Source organism: Mauremys mutica, chromosome 7 (assembly GCF_020497125.1).
Source record: "Mauremys mutica isolate MM-2020 ecotype Southern chromosome 7, ASM2049712v1, whole genome shotgun sequence".
NCBI lineage: Eukaryota > Metazoa > Chordata > Testudines > Geoemydidae > Mauremys > Mauremys mutica.
In genome coordinates, this window is record NC_059078.1 from 37,112,886 (window position 1) to 37,127,098 (window position 14,213).

At 42.9% G+C, this 14,213-nt stretch overlaps 2 long non-coding RNA genes across 2 annotated transcripts; both read left to right on the plus strand.

Annotated features, from left to right (window-relative positions):
• Window positions 1–384: 384 nt before the first annotated feature.
• Window positions 385–3,256, plus strand: LOC123374116. Its single transcript, XR_006581008.1, has 3 exons — window positions 385–485; window positions 2,626–2,684; window positions 3,135–3,256. It is a non-coding gene; the product is annotated as an uncharacterized LOC123374116 (long non-coding RNA).
• Window positions 3,257–4,168: 912 nt separating this feature from the next.
• LOC123373793 lies at window positions 4,169–6,727 on the plus strand. Its single transcript, XR_006580858.1, has 4 exons — window positions 4,169–4,258; window positions 5,251–5,309; window positions 6,189–6,227; window positions 6,684–6,727. It is a non-coding gene; the product is annotated as an uncharacterized LOC123373793 (long non-coding RNA).
• Window positions 6,728–14,213: the final 7,486 nt, after the last annotated feature.

Below are 14,213 nucleotides of genomic sequence, written 5' to 3' on the forward strand. Positions count from 1 at the left end.
AAGCTCCTCTTCCAAACTCCGCTAGAATTAACTATTGTCCCAGAGGTTACTAAATCGGAGGCTGAATGCAGACAGACACAACAGAAGCCAGGTACTTTATGCTCCCTGTGCTAAGCTCTCAGGATCATAAATTCAAAAAAAGGGCCTCGGTCACTTGAACGAAAGAAGCATCACTCTCAGATCTCCTTAACATTTGGGCTTTTATCCTCTTTCTGGGCTAGAGAGGGCAAGATAATGACAAAAACTTGGGCAGACCAAGCAGGGATGCACACATACATAAGACCCAATATATTCCCTTGGTAGGAGTTAGCACCTAGTTGTCATGGCGATTGTGGTACAGCTTTCATTATGGCATCACCGGGCTCACACATAGCTATTGGGGCACTGAGCTCAAGTCAGTGCTCAGCTTGGCCTCTGGGAGAACTGGTTGGCACTGAGGGATATTTCAATCAGTGTGAGACTTGGCAGACAGGCCTGTGATAGAAGTAAGTGAATTTTTTCAGATGGCCAATGTAACACAGCAGTGTAAGCTATATACTAATTGAGTTGTGGTTTCACAGGGGTCTCAGACTAGTTAGGGAGTTCTTAAAACATTTCTTCTGTCCTTGTCAAGCTACACTATGCCCATGTAACACACAAGGAATAAATACAAGCTTGTAACTCAGCATGTGAGCAATTTTAGCAGAATGTCCACTGGCATGGTGAGTCCAACTATAGCACAGTCAGTCAGAGTTCTCTGCTCACTGATACATTTGGACAATAAAATCCAAAATCCCATTGACTTTAATCAGATTGTGGCTTTCAGGAAATGTCCACATGGTGGGTCTGTGTGGTGGGGCTGTACTACATCTGGAGATTCAGCAGGAATTCTCACTCATTTGGGCTCTGGTGGGTAGATTAGGGATTAAGCAAAACTCCTCACTCAATTCAGGCATTGATTAACTTTAATTTTGGCAATCCTCGACCTTTGAGGTGTCTCACTTTATTCATCCTGAAAACGGGGATAATGGTAAGTATTTAAAAAGTTATGAATTAATTATTCTTTGGCATTTTGAGGTCCTTGAAAGCACAATGTTTTGTTATCTAAGGGGCTAATTCCAAACCAATTGCATTCATTCAGTGGTGACCTTTTGGACTCCAGTGAACTCTCAATCACACCCTTAGTGTAGAAAATGTTATTAATATCATCTATATTTATTCATATAAACAGAAAGTGATTTCTTTCATAGCTGATAAATATCCTAATATCATCACTGAGTCTCTGTTTATCCATCTTTAAAACAGAGATAATAGTTATCTACTCCACAGTGTACATTCTGGCTTAATAATTGTTGCCACTTTTAAGAATCTTGGAAGCAAGTTGGTTGCTAGCTGAGTGCAGGCACTTTGACTAGTATCAAAAAAGTCATTCTTGAAAAGTTCGGTCTTTAAGGACATTTATCAATATTTCCTTAAAGACACCAACACTTTTGTAAGTTCCTATTGGGCTTTGACTGGACTAGTCTCTAGAGAGGGCCCTATGATCACAAAGGCTTGTGTAGGCAGGGCAAGGCTGTATGTCCATTGCCCTTTTATGGAGATCAGACCTGGTTGGCATGGCACACCCCTCATTATGAGGTCCCCTGGCCCAAGACCAGCCATCAGTGCATTCAGCTCAGGTCAGTGCTCAGCTTTGTATCAGGAAGAGCTGATTAGTGGGTTGCTGAATTGTAGCTATTCTGCCCGCTTCCTGGGTCAGGGATTTCAAATATACTCATGAGATACCTAAAGCAGCTCCTAGATGATCTGAGGGCAGCACCCTGTGTGTTATCCAGTTCTGTGGTGCATGATGGGTACATCTGGGAAAGGACTGGTCAAAGCGCACATGCTGGAATGCAGCCCCTAGGGCTGCATATTATGACGTTTCTTTACATAAGGGCTCTGGGAGAGTTAACGGCCACAGCGAGGCAGAGGAGTTATTTCACTCTTGGTTGAAAATGCTGGCTTGTCATTTATTTTGTGGGACATTAACTGAATTGAAAAAGCAGCTGGTGTGTGGGGTAAAGAAGCTACATGTCTTTCCAAGGGCTACCAGCCTAATTTTGGACTTCGCCTGAAGGAACTAGCAGAGCAGTCCATTGTCTATGGATTTTGCTCCTGCAGAGTACAGTGATAATAAAACAAGATGACAGTCATGATGAGAAACATACCCTTTCCTGAGTAGCTTCCTTGCTGATCAGGTTTGGGTGGAATTTGGCTGATCATCGACTCTACCCCTCCTACCTCCACCCACATCATTTAAGATTCTCCACTATATGAATCTCCCATCAATTCAACTAACTCCGTTCTTCTTTATCTATTCTCCATGGACCATCAGAAGTAAACACAGCCCTTTCTGATGGTTTGAAGAAATAAACTCAGTACAAAGCAAAGCAGTATCGAGAAAGTACATGAAAGGGAACTCTCTTACAAGATCATCTACAGTGTGGAAAATAGAGAATACATTAATTTAAGTCATTTCTCAAGATCTCCAGTGATGGAACCTCAATTCCTATTCTAGGCAATTTACTCCTTTTGTCAGAGATTGCCGTTTAACTCCCTAGAAAATTTGATTAATGTCTAGTGTGAATGTCTCTTTTTATCCAGTTACAATCGGAGTACCATCAGAAAAGGATGGATTACGTCAAATCAATGCTGGATTCTTGGTAAGAAAAGAGTTTTGCATTACACACATTATATCGTGTGGGCGGTCGGGAAAGAGGAGTGTTAAAGTCGCATAGTTAAGCCAACAGTCTCCGAATGGCACAGAGGCTGACAGCTTCCCAGATAACCCTGCAGGCAGCTCTTAGTATAGAACGAATCATGTCTCCTTCTTAATCTGTCTCCTTCTTAATCTCTTCACTGTTGTGTTGCTGAATGTCTGGATTCCTCTCAGAGATCCCGTTCCTCAATATCCTTTTTCTAGGTACCTGAAAGGTGCATTAAGCCACTATTTTCAATGGGGTTTCCCGTTCAATATTAGAGTCAGCAATGATTTAGCTCCTCTACTCTTCACTGTTTTCCTTCTAGCACTGTCCCTAAATTGCTGTGCTTATTGATACTTTATTATTATCGGGAACTCACTACTAATATTTTGTTGTTTCTATTTTATTTAGGATGAAGGCGCCATCGAGGGCCAGACCCCATCTCCAAAGTAAATTTGCTGCATCCCTCTGGCCCCTCATTGCCTTCTTTATGCCCAGTGAAGGCTCCTTATGTGCCACAAAGGCATATCAAGCCTCATTCAGCAGGTAATTCTGGGATCAGCTTCCTCCTCACCTGAGTATCCAGCACTTTGGGGAGCCGAACTCCCACCATTCAGAAAGGGTGGATGCAGCAGTCATTGAAAAACACTTCCACAGGCAGAGATCTCTATCCTGCCTAGACCCCAGTCAAGTCTGGGTTTAAAATACTCTGGGAGGGCTCAGGCTACTACTATGATACTATACTATAAGTACTATGTTGTCAGGGTCTTTATCAAGCCATTTCTACTGTCCAGCCTGGGGAAGAAGCAACAGACAGTTCCTTTAAAGAGCCCAATAATCACTTGTAAGGAGAATATTCCTTAAGATTCAATGCCTCTGAGTAACGTCCTACCTCCTCCCTGATGAGATGGAGTTTTCTCCCTTTGTGAACAAGAGCAACAACAATAGCTCACAGATGTTAAGGTCAGAAGGGATCATCGTGATCTGACCTCATGCACATTGCAGGCCACAGAACCGCAGCAACCCACTCCTGTAATAGACCCCTAATCTCTGACTGAGTTACTAAGGTGTGATGGAACAAAGCACCTGCTGTGATGGCTGAAGGCCATGGAGGGGTTAGGCAGCCATTGGAGAGGAACACCAGTGAGTCTCTCGCCCAATTACGTGATATGAGACTTTTGAGATACTTAGGAGATGGGTTTCCAAAATAGGCTTTGATATTTCTGCTAGTTAATAAAATACAGCTTTCATTTGAAAATGGAAGGAAATTGGATTAACAGGGATCTTACTGGGAGGTGGGATCATGTGGTGGTATTAACACATGGATCATATCATATGGGGAAGCAGGAGATACAGAAGGGAATTGCTCTCCTGATGCTAATATTTCCTTTCCGTTCATTTTATTTTAGGATGAGTGCTCCCTCCTGGGCCTCTTTAAGAAATAACCTTCCTTTTCCTGCCCCCGGTCTGTCAGAGGCACAGATCTACAGCCAGTACAGAGCTTTGCTGGAAGAGAGTGGACCCTCTGCCAGAGAGTGAGCATTAGGATTCTTTGTCTGTGTGCACATGGAGAGGGAGGGCAAGTGGGTAGATGTACATATACATACAAGGTTTTGAGTGCAGACATGGAATACGGTTGCCACCCTTCTAAAAAAATGCACTCACAAGACAAATTCTCTGCAGTTGTTTTAAGAAAGATGGGGTTTTGTCTGACCACCAACAGGCCCCAACCATTCTTCCTCCTCTTAACATCTTCTTGCAATGCAAACAGTCCTTTTCCTCCCTCCCAACCTCATCCTGCTACTATCTGTGTAGTGATAGTCCTATTCTCTCCTATCCCTTTCCTTTGCTGAGTGGGAAATGTCTTTTTTTTATTATATCATTTGTGCAATGCTTCGATGGCTCAGTCATTGCTATGGCAAACAAGTTAACTGCCAAGGTCTGCAGTTGGATCTGCCCTGTTCCTTACTATCCTGAATAACTAAGAACTGAAAAGGAGAGTTAGGTGGAGGAGTTTGAACAAAAATGGTAGCATCCAAGAAACAACTATGGAATCTTTCCATTAATATCCGCTGGGGAAGATTACAGGATTGTCTGTGAGCTTGTAGCTACAGGCCAGGGAGGGTGGAGGGGAGCTGTGAACACCCTGAAGTTGCACAGAGTCACAGGGTGCCCCTAAAGGGACAATGTGGCAAGTGAGCTCTAGATGACGAGGAGCAGAAATAAAAACATGTCAACTCTTAAATGTGGTGTGGACTTTCCATGACTCACACCCTCTCATGCCTCACTTTAGCCCATTGAATGGTGGGCTTCAGAAAGAAGAATGGAGAGGGCTGGGAACTGGCCAGCAGCACCATGTGAGAATGCAATAATTGCCATTAATTTTACAGACACCCCAGCTTGGTCCACTCTTAATGTCAAGCCCCTCTGAAGGACAAGCTATTGAGCTCAAACCATGTCCCCCGATCTCCTCAATTCGGTAGCAGCTGTCTTCCCCATCTAATGAATGCCATCTCTCTTTTTTCAGCAACTCTGCGCAGCCAAAGAGCAGCCATATTACTTCCTCTCCTTTCAGAGGGTCAGGAGGTAAGTGATTTCTACAGTTCTCTAGGGGAGGATTGAACTGGATGACTGAATGTGCTGTTTGCTGCACCTTCTTGCATTTTTCAGAGGATGTCTTTTTTTTTTTTTTTAGCAGCAGCAGCATTCAGTTTGCTGAACGATTATGAAACATTTAGTGCTTCTTAAAATCTCCTTGTGCCTCTTTGGAGGCCACATCCTGCATTTCCAGCCACAATAAACTAGAACTATATTTCAGAGAAGACAAAGAGGATGAAATGTTGACTGTGGGACACCCTGCCATTATACGATAGGGGGAGGTGGAAGAGAACTTGCAAACATCCAACCCCACAGCTTGACATGCCCTCCACAGCAGTTCTCTATTCCCATGCTAGGCAGCTACCACCAGTGGCCATTTGCAGACAGACAAGGGAGATCTGTCTGCTTGCAGGAGATGCAACATAATTAGTATCAAACCAGCCTCACTTTTCTCAGCATTGTTTCCTTCCTTACACTGCCAGGATTGGTTTTTGCTCTAAAGAGAAGTGATGCTTTACAACCAAATCACTAAGGGTGTTTGGTACACATGAGATGTAAATAGTATAAGAAAGAGCAAACCATCTTTTGCTGAGTTATTATGGGCAGGGATAACTGAGAAATATGTACAGTCATTAATGAAGACGAGAATGAGGAATTCAGCACTTCAGTCACTAAGGTGATTTCTTTTTCTAACACCACTTTAGAATCAAGGGAGCTGCGTGAGCGCCTGTAGGTCTTCTAGGCGGAGAATTATACCAAGTGAATGTGTCAACATTTGAGAAGGAACCCCTCTCCCAAAACACTTGATGTTATACTAATATACTTCTAGGTTGTGTGACATTAACTCTGCTTTCCCTTCTCTTTCAGGCTCCTCATGGAAATCCATGGGTCCAGCCCGCCTTTAAAGTAAGTAGCAATGACTGGTGCCCAAGGGGAGGGAGAGAGGATGTAAAAGATCAAGCAGGATCCTATTTCTTCCTGGGGACCCACAGCCAAGGGACATTCCAACTCTCTCTCACATCATCTCTTTTCCCAGTTTCCAGCAGGTCATCTTCATGGAATGCTCTCCCCAGTTCATTGAAACACAGGAGAGAGGCTTCCATCGGGGTTTTTATTCCTATCCTTTTCTAAATATTGTCTCAGAGGAGGCTGTTGTACCATAGCTGGTTATAGTTCTATGGGTATCTATACACCACACAATGCTAATACCATGGAGAATGGGCTTTGTACAAAGAAATCCATTTAAAATAGAAGGAAAAAGCCATTTGTCCCTGATGTCTCATCATAGCAAAGACTCTGAAACTTCCTTCTTTTTAAAGCTATTACTAAGTTCCTGTTTGTTGCTTTTTGTCTTCCCTGCAGTCACCAGATGAGAGACTAAACAGCACCAGGGATGGTCCCCGTGGCCCCATTGTGTTCCCCTAATGGCATTCTTCTAATGGCGTTCGGCAGCCGCCTGTTTTGTCCCCTGCTTGCAGAAAGAGCAGCCCGTTGCAGCTAGCTGGTGGGGGCTTGGAACCAGAATGGACCAACAACCTGCCTATCAGCTCCCCGCTCCCTTAATTTCCCTGTGCTGAAGCTGCCCAGGGGGCTATCAATTACAGGCTATCAATTGCAAGCAGTTCAGCTGTCCCTCCCGCCACTGACACGTGCTGCTCCTGCCCTCTGCCTTGGAGCTGCTCCCAGAGACTCCTGCTTGCTGTATGGGGCGAGGGGGGTAAAGAGAGGCAAATGTCAGGGTGTCTCCCCCTCCTCCCTGCTCCTGCACCCCACTTACCCCACCTTCCATAGAGCAGGGGGGACACATGGCTCTCTCTGCCCTCCCTCCTTTCCCGCTGCCTTGTAGAGTGTTGTGAGAGTTAACTGCGGGTGAGCGTCTGTGTGTGTGTGTGTATATAATGTCTTTTGTCTGGTGAAAAAAACATTTCCCTGGAATTTAACCCCTTCCGTTACATCAATTCTTATGGGGAAATTGCATTTGCTTAAGATCGTTTCGCATAAAGTCCTGTTTTCCAGGTTTGGCAACAGTAAAAACGTTTAATGATTCAGATGCCATGATGAATAAAACTGTATCTAAAATACAGAGGCAAGGGTGGCCACCCTCAAGCAAAAAACTTGAGAAGGTATCCATAGAAACCTTCTCTGACAGTGGTACTCAGGCAAAAGGTGACCAGCAAGGGAGATAAAGGAAAATGAAGGCATCAGTGTTGTCCCCTATCAAACTAGACAGCAAAAAGCCTTGGCCCTATTGTGGAGTTTAGCTTGGAAGAGACCATTGCACTATTAGGTTGCCGAATTCCTCCAAGAGCTAGCTGACTGAGAGAAAGCTGAATTTACAGCTTCTTTACCCTTTAAGGAAGAGGTCCCCAAACTGGGGGCCATGCCTTCATAGGGGGCACAGTGGAATGTTTGGGGGAACACAATGGGGCCCAGGCCAGCCCTGGGAGGGAACGTGACTCAGCTCCAGCCCGACCCCAGCCACGACCCCAGCTCCTGGCCCCACACCCGGCCTCTCCCCCAGCAGTTGCCCCTAACGCAGCCTGGGTGTGGCTCCGCACTCAACCCCAATCCTGGCCCCAGACCCTTCCCCAGCGGCAGCCCTTCCCCAGTTTCAGCCTCCTTACCTTTGTCTGCCTCCCTCTTCCCCCGACCCCCCACCTCCCCAGGAGTCGTGGCCTTGCTCCCAGCCCCAGGGGGGTCGTGGCCAGGGGTAAAGGGGGGCACATAAGGAGATAGCATAAGATAACACACTTAATCTCTGCAGGAGAACTCAAGCCTTAAAACAAATTATTATTTTTTATTATAAATGGAACCCTTCTGCCCCTCTGAGTTGGTAGCAACAAGGCCGGGTTCAGTATCCAGGGGTTCCATTTCAATAATGCAGTGAAAATGGGCTTGAGCCCCCACCCAGTGATCTGGGACAATTATATACCACCCCCCACCCGGGTGCCTCTAGGAGGCAATACTTCCCCTCTCGCAAGCACTGAGTCTGAGTGTAGCAAAATCCTTTTAATAAGGAGGGAAACTATGTGGCATCATGTTGGGGAAACACTACAACAGGATTCATAACACAAACCATGAGCAAAAGACCCACCTCCAAGTAAGTTTTGGCAGTGTCCTTTTCCCCTCAGGGTCTTAAGTCCAATCACCCCAATGTCCAACAAGCCAAAAGTCTTTGTCCCTGGTCAGTGCCGCCCCAGAGTTCAAAAGTTCATCTGCAGAGTTTTACCTCCCCCAGCCTGGGTGAAAAGGAAGGGTGGGGCACACGAGGTGTTAAGAGGCACCTTACGTGGTCCGAGGCCGACTGCCCCGCCTCTCCATGGAGTTCTGCTGCAGCCTTCACCACGAACGGCTCCGCTCCACCAGCCGATCCGCTTCTCCAGCCATCCCGTGAGACACTCCAGTCATCCCCGCAAACTGCTCCGCTCTGCTCACTGTTCCGTGGGCTGCTCCAACCCTCCTGCAAACTGCTCCGCTCTGCCAGCCACTTAGCAATATATCTTCAGGCTCCCCCACTAGTTAACACAGCACTCAGTGATCTCAGCTCAGTAATTTTAGCTCTTTTAGCAATTTCAGAATGTAGTAGGGGAGCCCCAGTGCTGGTGCACCATTGACCCAAAGTGAATTCAGCTGATTTATACTTCATTTAAATGCTTACAAATTTAGAGAATAAAATAGGATTTTAAAATCAATAGTATCCTGGCAAATTTGAAAATTGCTCCAAATAGACCAGGCTTTGTACATTTCTATCCTAATAATAAATCATAATTAACAATAATAATTAACACAGTCGATAGAGCTGTGTCCCTGCATTGTAGTCAGAACATTTTAGTAGCAATTATTATTTGGGTGGCACGTGCACACCCATCTCGGGCTGTGAGCAACAGTTACAGAATTTTGTGGTTTAACCACGTCAGTATCTCTCTTCTGCCGCCGAGACAAGACATGCACTAGTGTCTTCACTCAGTGCTAAATAAAGGTAATGAAATAAAAAGAAAAATACTTAATCAAAGCCATCTGTCATGTTCCCCTCTTCCCCATGTAGTAAGAGGAGGCCCTGAGATATAAAACCTTGGTATCAGAGGCCTGGTATGAGGCCTGAGGCCTAAACTAATGGTCAAGACTTTGCTAACATAAAGCAAAGTTAAGCTGTGAGCCAGAGGCAGGCCCTGCTCACAGAAGCTGGCAAGGAAAGGGCTGATGCTGCAAGAAGATACGTACCTAAAAGGTACTGAACACTAGATATCAGAACATTCACATACTTGCACATTCCACACAGATAACAAAGAACAGGCTGGCCCATCCCAATGACGGGGGCAAAAGGGTAATATGATGGATAGAGTTGTTTTGATCGAACCAACATGTACAAGGTGAAAGGCAGCACCTTAATACGTAGAGGGGTTGTACCTTGCCACGTGGAGGGGTTGTACCTCATACGTCAGGTGTGATGTGTAACTTGTTTGTATCTGTGTATAAGAATGCATCCCTGGGGCGGTGTCTTTGTCCGGCCGAGGGGGCAGTGGAAAGTCCCGCCACTGACTGAGCCGGGTCCATTGCCAAGAGGCACTTTCTCGTAGTATGCCCTGAGTTAGGCTAAGAAACCTACAGGGAACTGCAATTGTGTCCGAGGTCGCAATAAACCTACAGGCGCTCACGCAGCTCCCTTGATTCTAAAGTGGTGTTAGAAAAAGAAATCACCTTAGTGACTGAAGTGCTGAATTCCTCATTCTCGTCTTCATTAATGACTGTACATATTTCTCAGTTATCCCTGCCCATAATAACTCAGCAAAAGATGGTTTGCTCTTTCTTATATTATTTACATCTCATGTGTACCAAACACCCTTAGTGATTTGGTTGTAAAGCATCACTTCTCTTTAGAGCAAAAACCTCAACATTAAAGTAAAGATAATATTAACAAAATGTCAATTTCTTGTTTGGGCTTTTTATAAACTTGTTTGCACTTTTAAATATAGTTATAAGAATGTCATAACCAAAATGTTTTAAAATAACAATTTATGCATAAAGCTAACCAAACAATTTCAACAGGTTTCCACATTTTCAACAGGTTTCCACCTTTGGCTCCCAAACATAGCAGAGCATCATGAAAGTATACTCTCAAATACTCTCAAAGTATTTGCATGTATCGGTATTTAAAATTTATTTTGGTTTAATTTTATAGTTGGTTTAATTGTATATGCTTTTCTTTGATGTTATGTTATGTTAATGGGAAGCAATGGTTGTTAAAGTTTGTGCTTCTAAACAGTTAACAAGAGTAAAATTTGGCATCACAAGCAAATTAACTCTTTTGCTGAAACAAAGTGTACAGCAAGGGAAAGCAATATACCTTCTCATGAAAGATTGTAAACATTTATTTTAGCCATTAAGCATTACATTTAGTATTAAATATTAGTAATGCACCCCAAATAAAAATGAATGTCTATACAACAATTGCAAAAGTATAGGTTGTGTTATAAAAGACTTGGTCCCTATTACATTGTTCTTATTACATTGTAAAGAAACTAAGTTAAAACTGTTTATTAAGTTTGGGTTACTACAAACAAACAAACAAACAAAACGTTACTATGTTAACTAACAAAAGTTGTTTAAGTTGCATCCCACAGACCAAAGACGCCAAAAATATCACACCCTGAAGACACCAGTTCATATCAGTATACAGTGAAGAAACCTCCAAGCATCAAGAAAAGAAAAATGAAGTGCTTTATAAATAAGAGACTGGTCAAATACACCTCTATCTACCATATATGGACAATTAATTTAACAATCAGCTAAAAACCACTAGCTGGACCAGGAAAACTGTCATTTAATTTCAACTTGGTTGTAAAAACAATTGTATTATTGCTGTACTACTGTATTATCATTGTATTGCTATATTATAATGTGCTCAGTCCCCAACCCTAAGTCCAAGATCTTCTTCAAACAAGAGTCCCCGTGTAGGAAAACAATAGCCATTGTAATAAGTAATACTAGTTATATCTGCAGGATCAATTGAAAAAGAATTTAAAAAAACTTAAGAATGTGGAGATGAATCACTGAACCAACTTATTATGGACTGTACTCCCGGCCAATTGCAGATATTAAGATGGAAGGTAATGGACGACCCTTGATAAATGTAACAATCTAGGATGGACTTGTGGTTACAAAAATGCTAATAAATACAGTAGCCGGTACTACAATAATCAATGCACTGAAATCTATGTGGCATTTATTGTGGTCTATCAACAGCTAGAGGCATGCAACAGGCTTCAATGGAGCATCGGAGGTGATCCTGATTATTAAAAACAATTGAGCTACAAGTTGGAGCAGCAACCTTGTATGGGAGGGTTGGAATCATGGATAGAAAAGATTTGGGGTAATTGGCATAGACGTTTTACAGACCTTAAATGCCGTGGTGGATTTGTAGAACAAAAAATTATGGGGAGTGATTGCTTAAACAGTTTATTAGAGAATTCTTTTTTTATTATTTTTAGTATTGCATTAGCAGTTGATGCAGAACAGTTTAATGTGAATTATTTGTTTAATATATAAGACATAATCCTTATGAAAATCAATGTTTAGATTAAAAAGTTTCAGTGATTGGATGTGATTTTAACTTTATATTACCTGAAGCTGAATATAAGGAAGTTAAGGACCAAAAGTATCAAGTGTCAACTCAGTGCCACTGAGTATGGATATCAGTTGAGTTAAACAATTGCTAAACCATTCTCATTTGCAAAGATACTTGCAAAACGCTCAGGAAAATGCATGTAAAATGATGATCACTGTATATCACTCAACTGATGAAATTAAACAAATTGTGGAACAAGTCAAAAGATACAAAATACAATTGGTGAGAAGTATTTTTGGGATGCTCACCTACTGCCACTGGAATTTTAAATAAAATGCTGCTCCCTATTGTATGGCTAACTGAAACATATTGTTTATGTAAAAGTTGTATCTGTAATAAAATAAATAATAATAATAAATAATAATAATAATAATAATATGTTGGACCAGGAAAATTTTATTTAAATTCCAATTTGCCCAGAGAGGATTAGAAATAGAAAAGAGTCTGTTAAAAGCTCTAAAAATGGTTCAGGAAATGTTGGAAATTGAAGGCAAACCTGTTAAGAATACTTAAGGAACTGTAAACAAATGCATGTCCCTCTTTTTGTGTGAAAGTTGAAAAGAAAGCAACATAAGCAAACTTACATTTTCGGTAATGATTGTAAAAATGTGTTTATATAATAGTTTCTGTTTAAGATTTAGTTACATAATGTTAAGTTACCATTTATAAGTGTTTGTGTAATGTCATTGTTAAAAGCTTGTGGCAATTGTCTCAGTTTTGGCAAACTGAAGACACCAAATCAAAGCTGGAATACACACAAGGTTGTGATTACGAAAGAGCTACAATGTAGCATAAAAGGCCAACTGCCAGCAACAGTTCAGGAATCCAGAAGCTGAGTCTGAGGGTACGTCTATACTACCTGCCCGGGTCGGCGGGTAGCGTTCAACTTCTCGGAGTTCGACATATCGCGTCTCATCTAGACGCGATATGTCGAACTCCGAACGCGCTCCCGTCGACTCCGGAACTCCACCACCGCGAACGGCGGTGGCGGAGTCGACGGGGGAGCCGCGGACTTCGATCCCGCGGCGTCTGGACGGGTGAGTAGTTCGAACTAAGGTAGTTCGAGTTCAGCTAGCGTAGCTGAACTTGCGTACCTTAGTTCGAGCCCGCCCCTTAGTGTAGACCAGGCCTGAGAGGGAGACAGGCAATGCAGGGTGAGCCAGCAAGAGAAGCCATACAAAAGCTACTGCAAAGAGAGCGGAGCAGAGCTGACTGACCAGGAGCTGAACAGCAGCAGCGATTTGATTTTTAAAAGAAAGCAGTGTAGTTTAAGTGCTGTTCAATTTGTATTAAGGGATTTTGTGCCTTGTTTAGGATTTTTAGATCATATTGTAGTAGAGATTATTAGTTATTTTAATAAAAAAGATACTTTCTTTTAGAAAGAATACTGCCTGGGTCAATTACTTTATTGGAAAGTTATATCCGTGTCCTTTAGTGTTTCCTTAACAACTCTAGGAAACTTTTATCTTGGGAAGAAGAGACTAAGGGGGCAATAGGCAGATTATAGCAGTGCCCCAACATCCATTTTGGCGGTAACACTGCCTCTTCAACAGCATGGTATTAATTGATGTTAGAGCTCACACTGCCTCATTGTCAACATAGGATGTCCTGTCTGATAAAGATGTCAGCCGGTAGCCACGCTCAGGTTACAGGGAAAGTTGGCTAAGCCTTGCAAATGGTCAAATACCGAAGGTAGTTTCTATGTTTTTGTCATACTGCCCCTTGTATATCAGTTTCAAAGAAATATTAAAAAGTGCCTACTTGCAAAAAGTTCCACCAAACAGAAAGGTCTAGAATATTACACATTCATTTTCTTTTTCTCTACACTTAGCCCATCATTTAATAAAACAACTCTTTCTCTGGTATCTCTGTTTCTTTCTACTGCTGGAGAATCTGCCTTCTTCATTCTACTCCTTCTCAACGTGCTGGTGAGAACCTGTAAGAAGGCATGAGCTTTGGAAGCTGTTCTCATCCTGTATTGTTTCCAATACACTACACTACACTACACTACACTACACCTGTGCAGCTCTGCAGTATGCTGGGAGAAGTTGGACCCTCAGCAAAGCACTTTATTCCCTTGGCTGTCCTCTTCTTGAGGTGCTAGTAGTCGTAGTAAAGCACAAAGAAGGAGCACAAATACTGCAACAGGAGGTCATTAGCCATCATTTTGCAGAGTAACCATTCTTCAGTTATAAATCTGGCATGAGAAGAACGGGAATGGGGGGCATGCAGAACCTCAGGCCACGGTTCAGCTTCAAAGTGCCTCC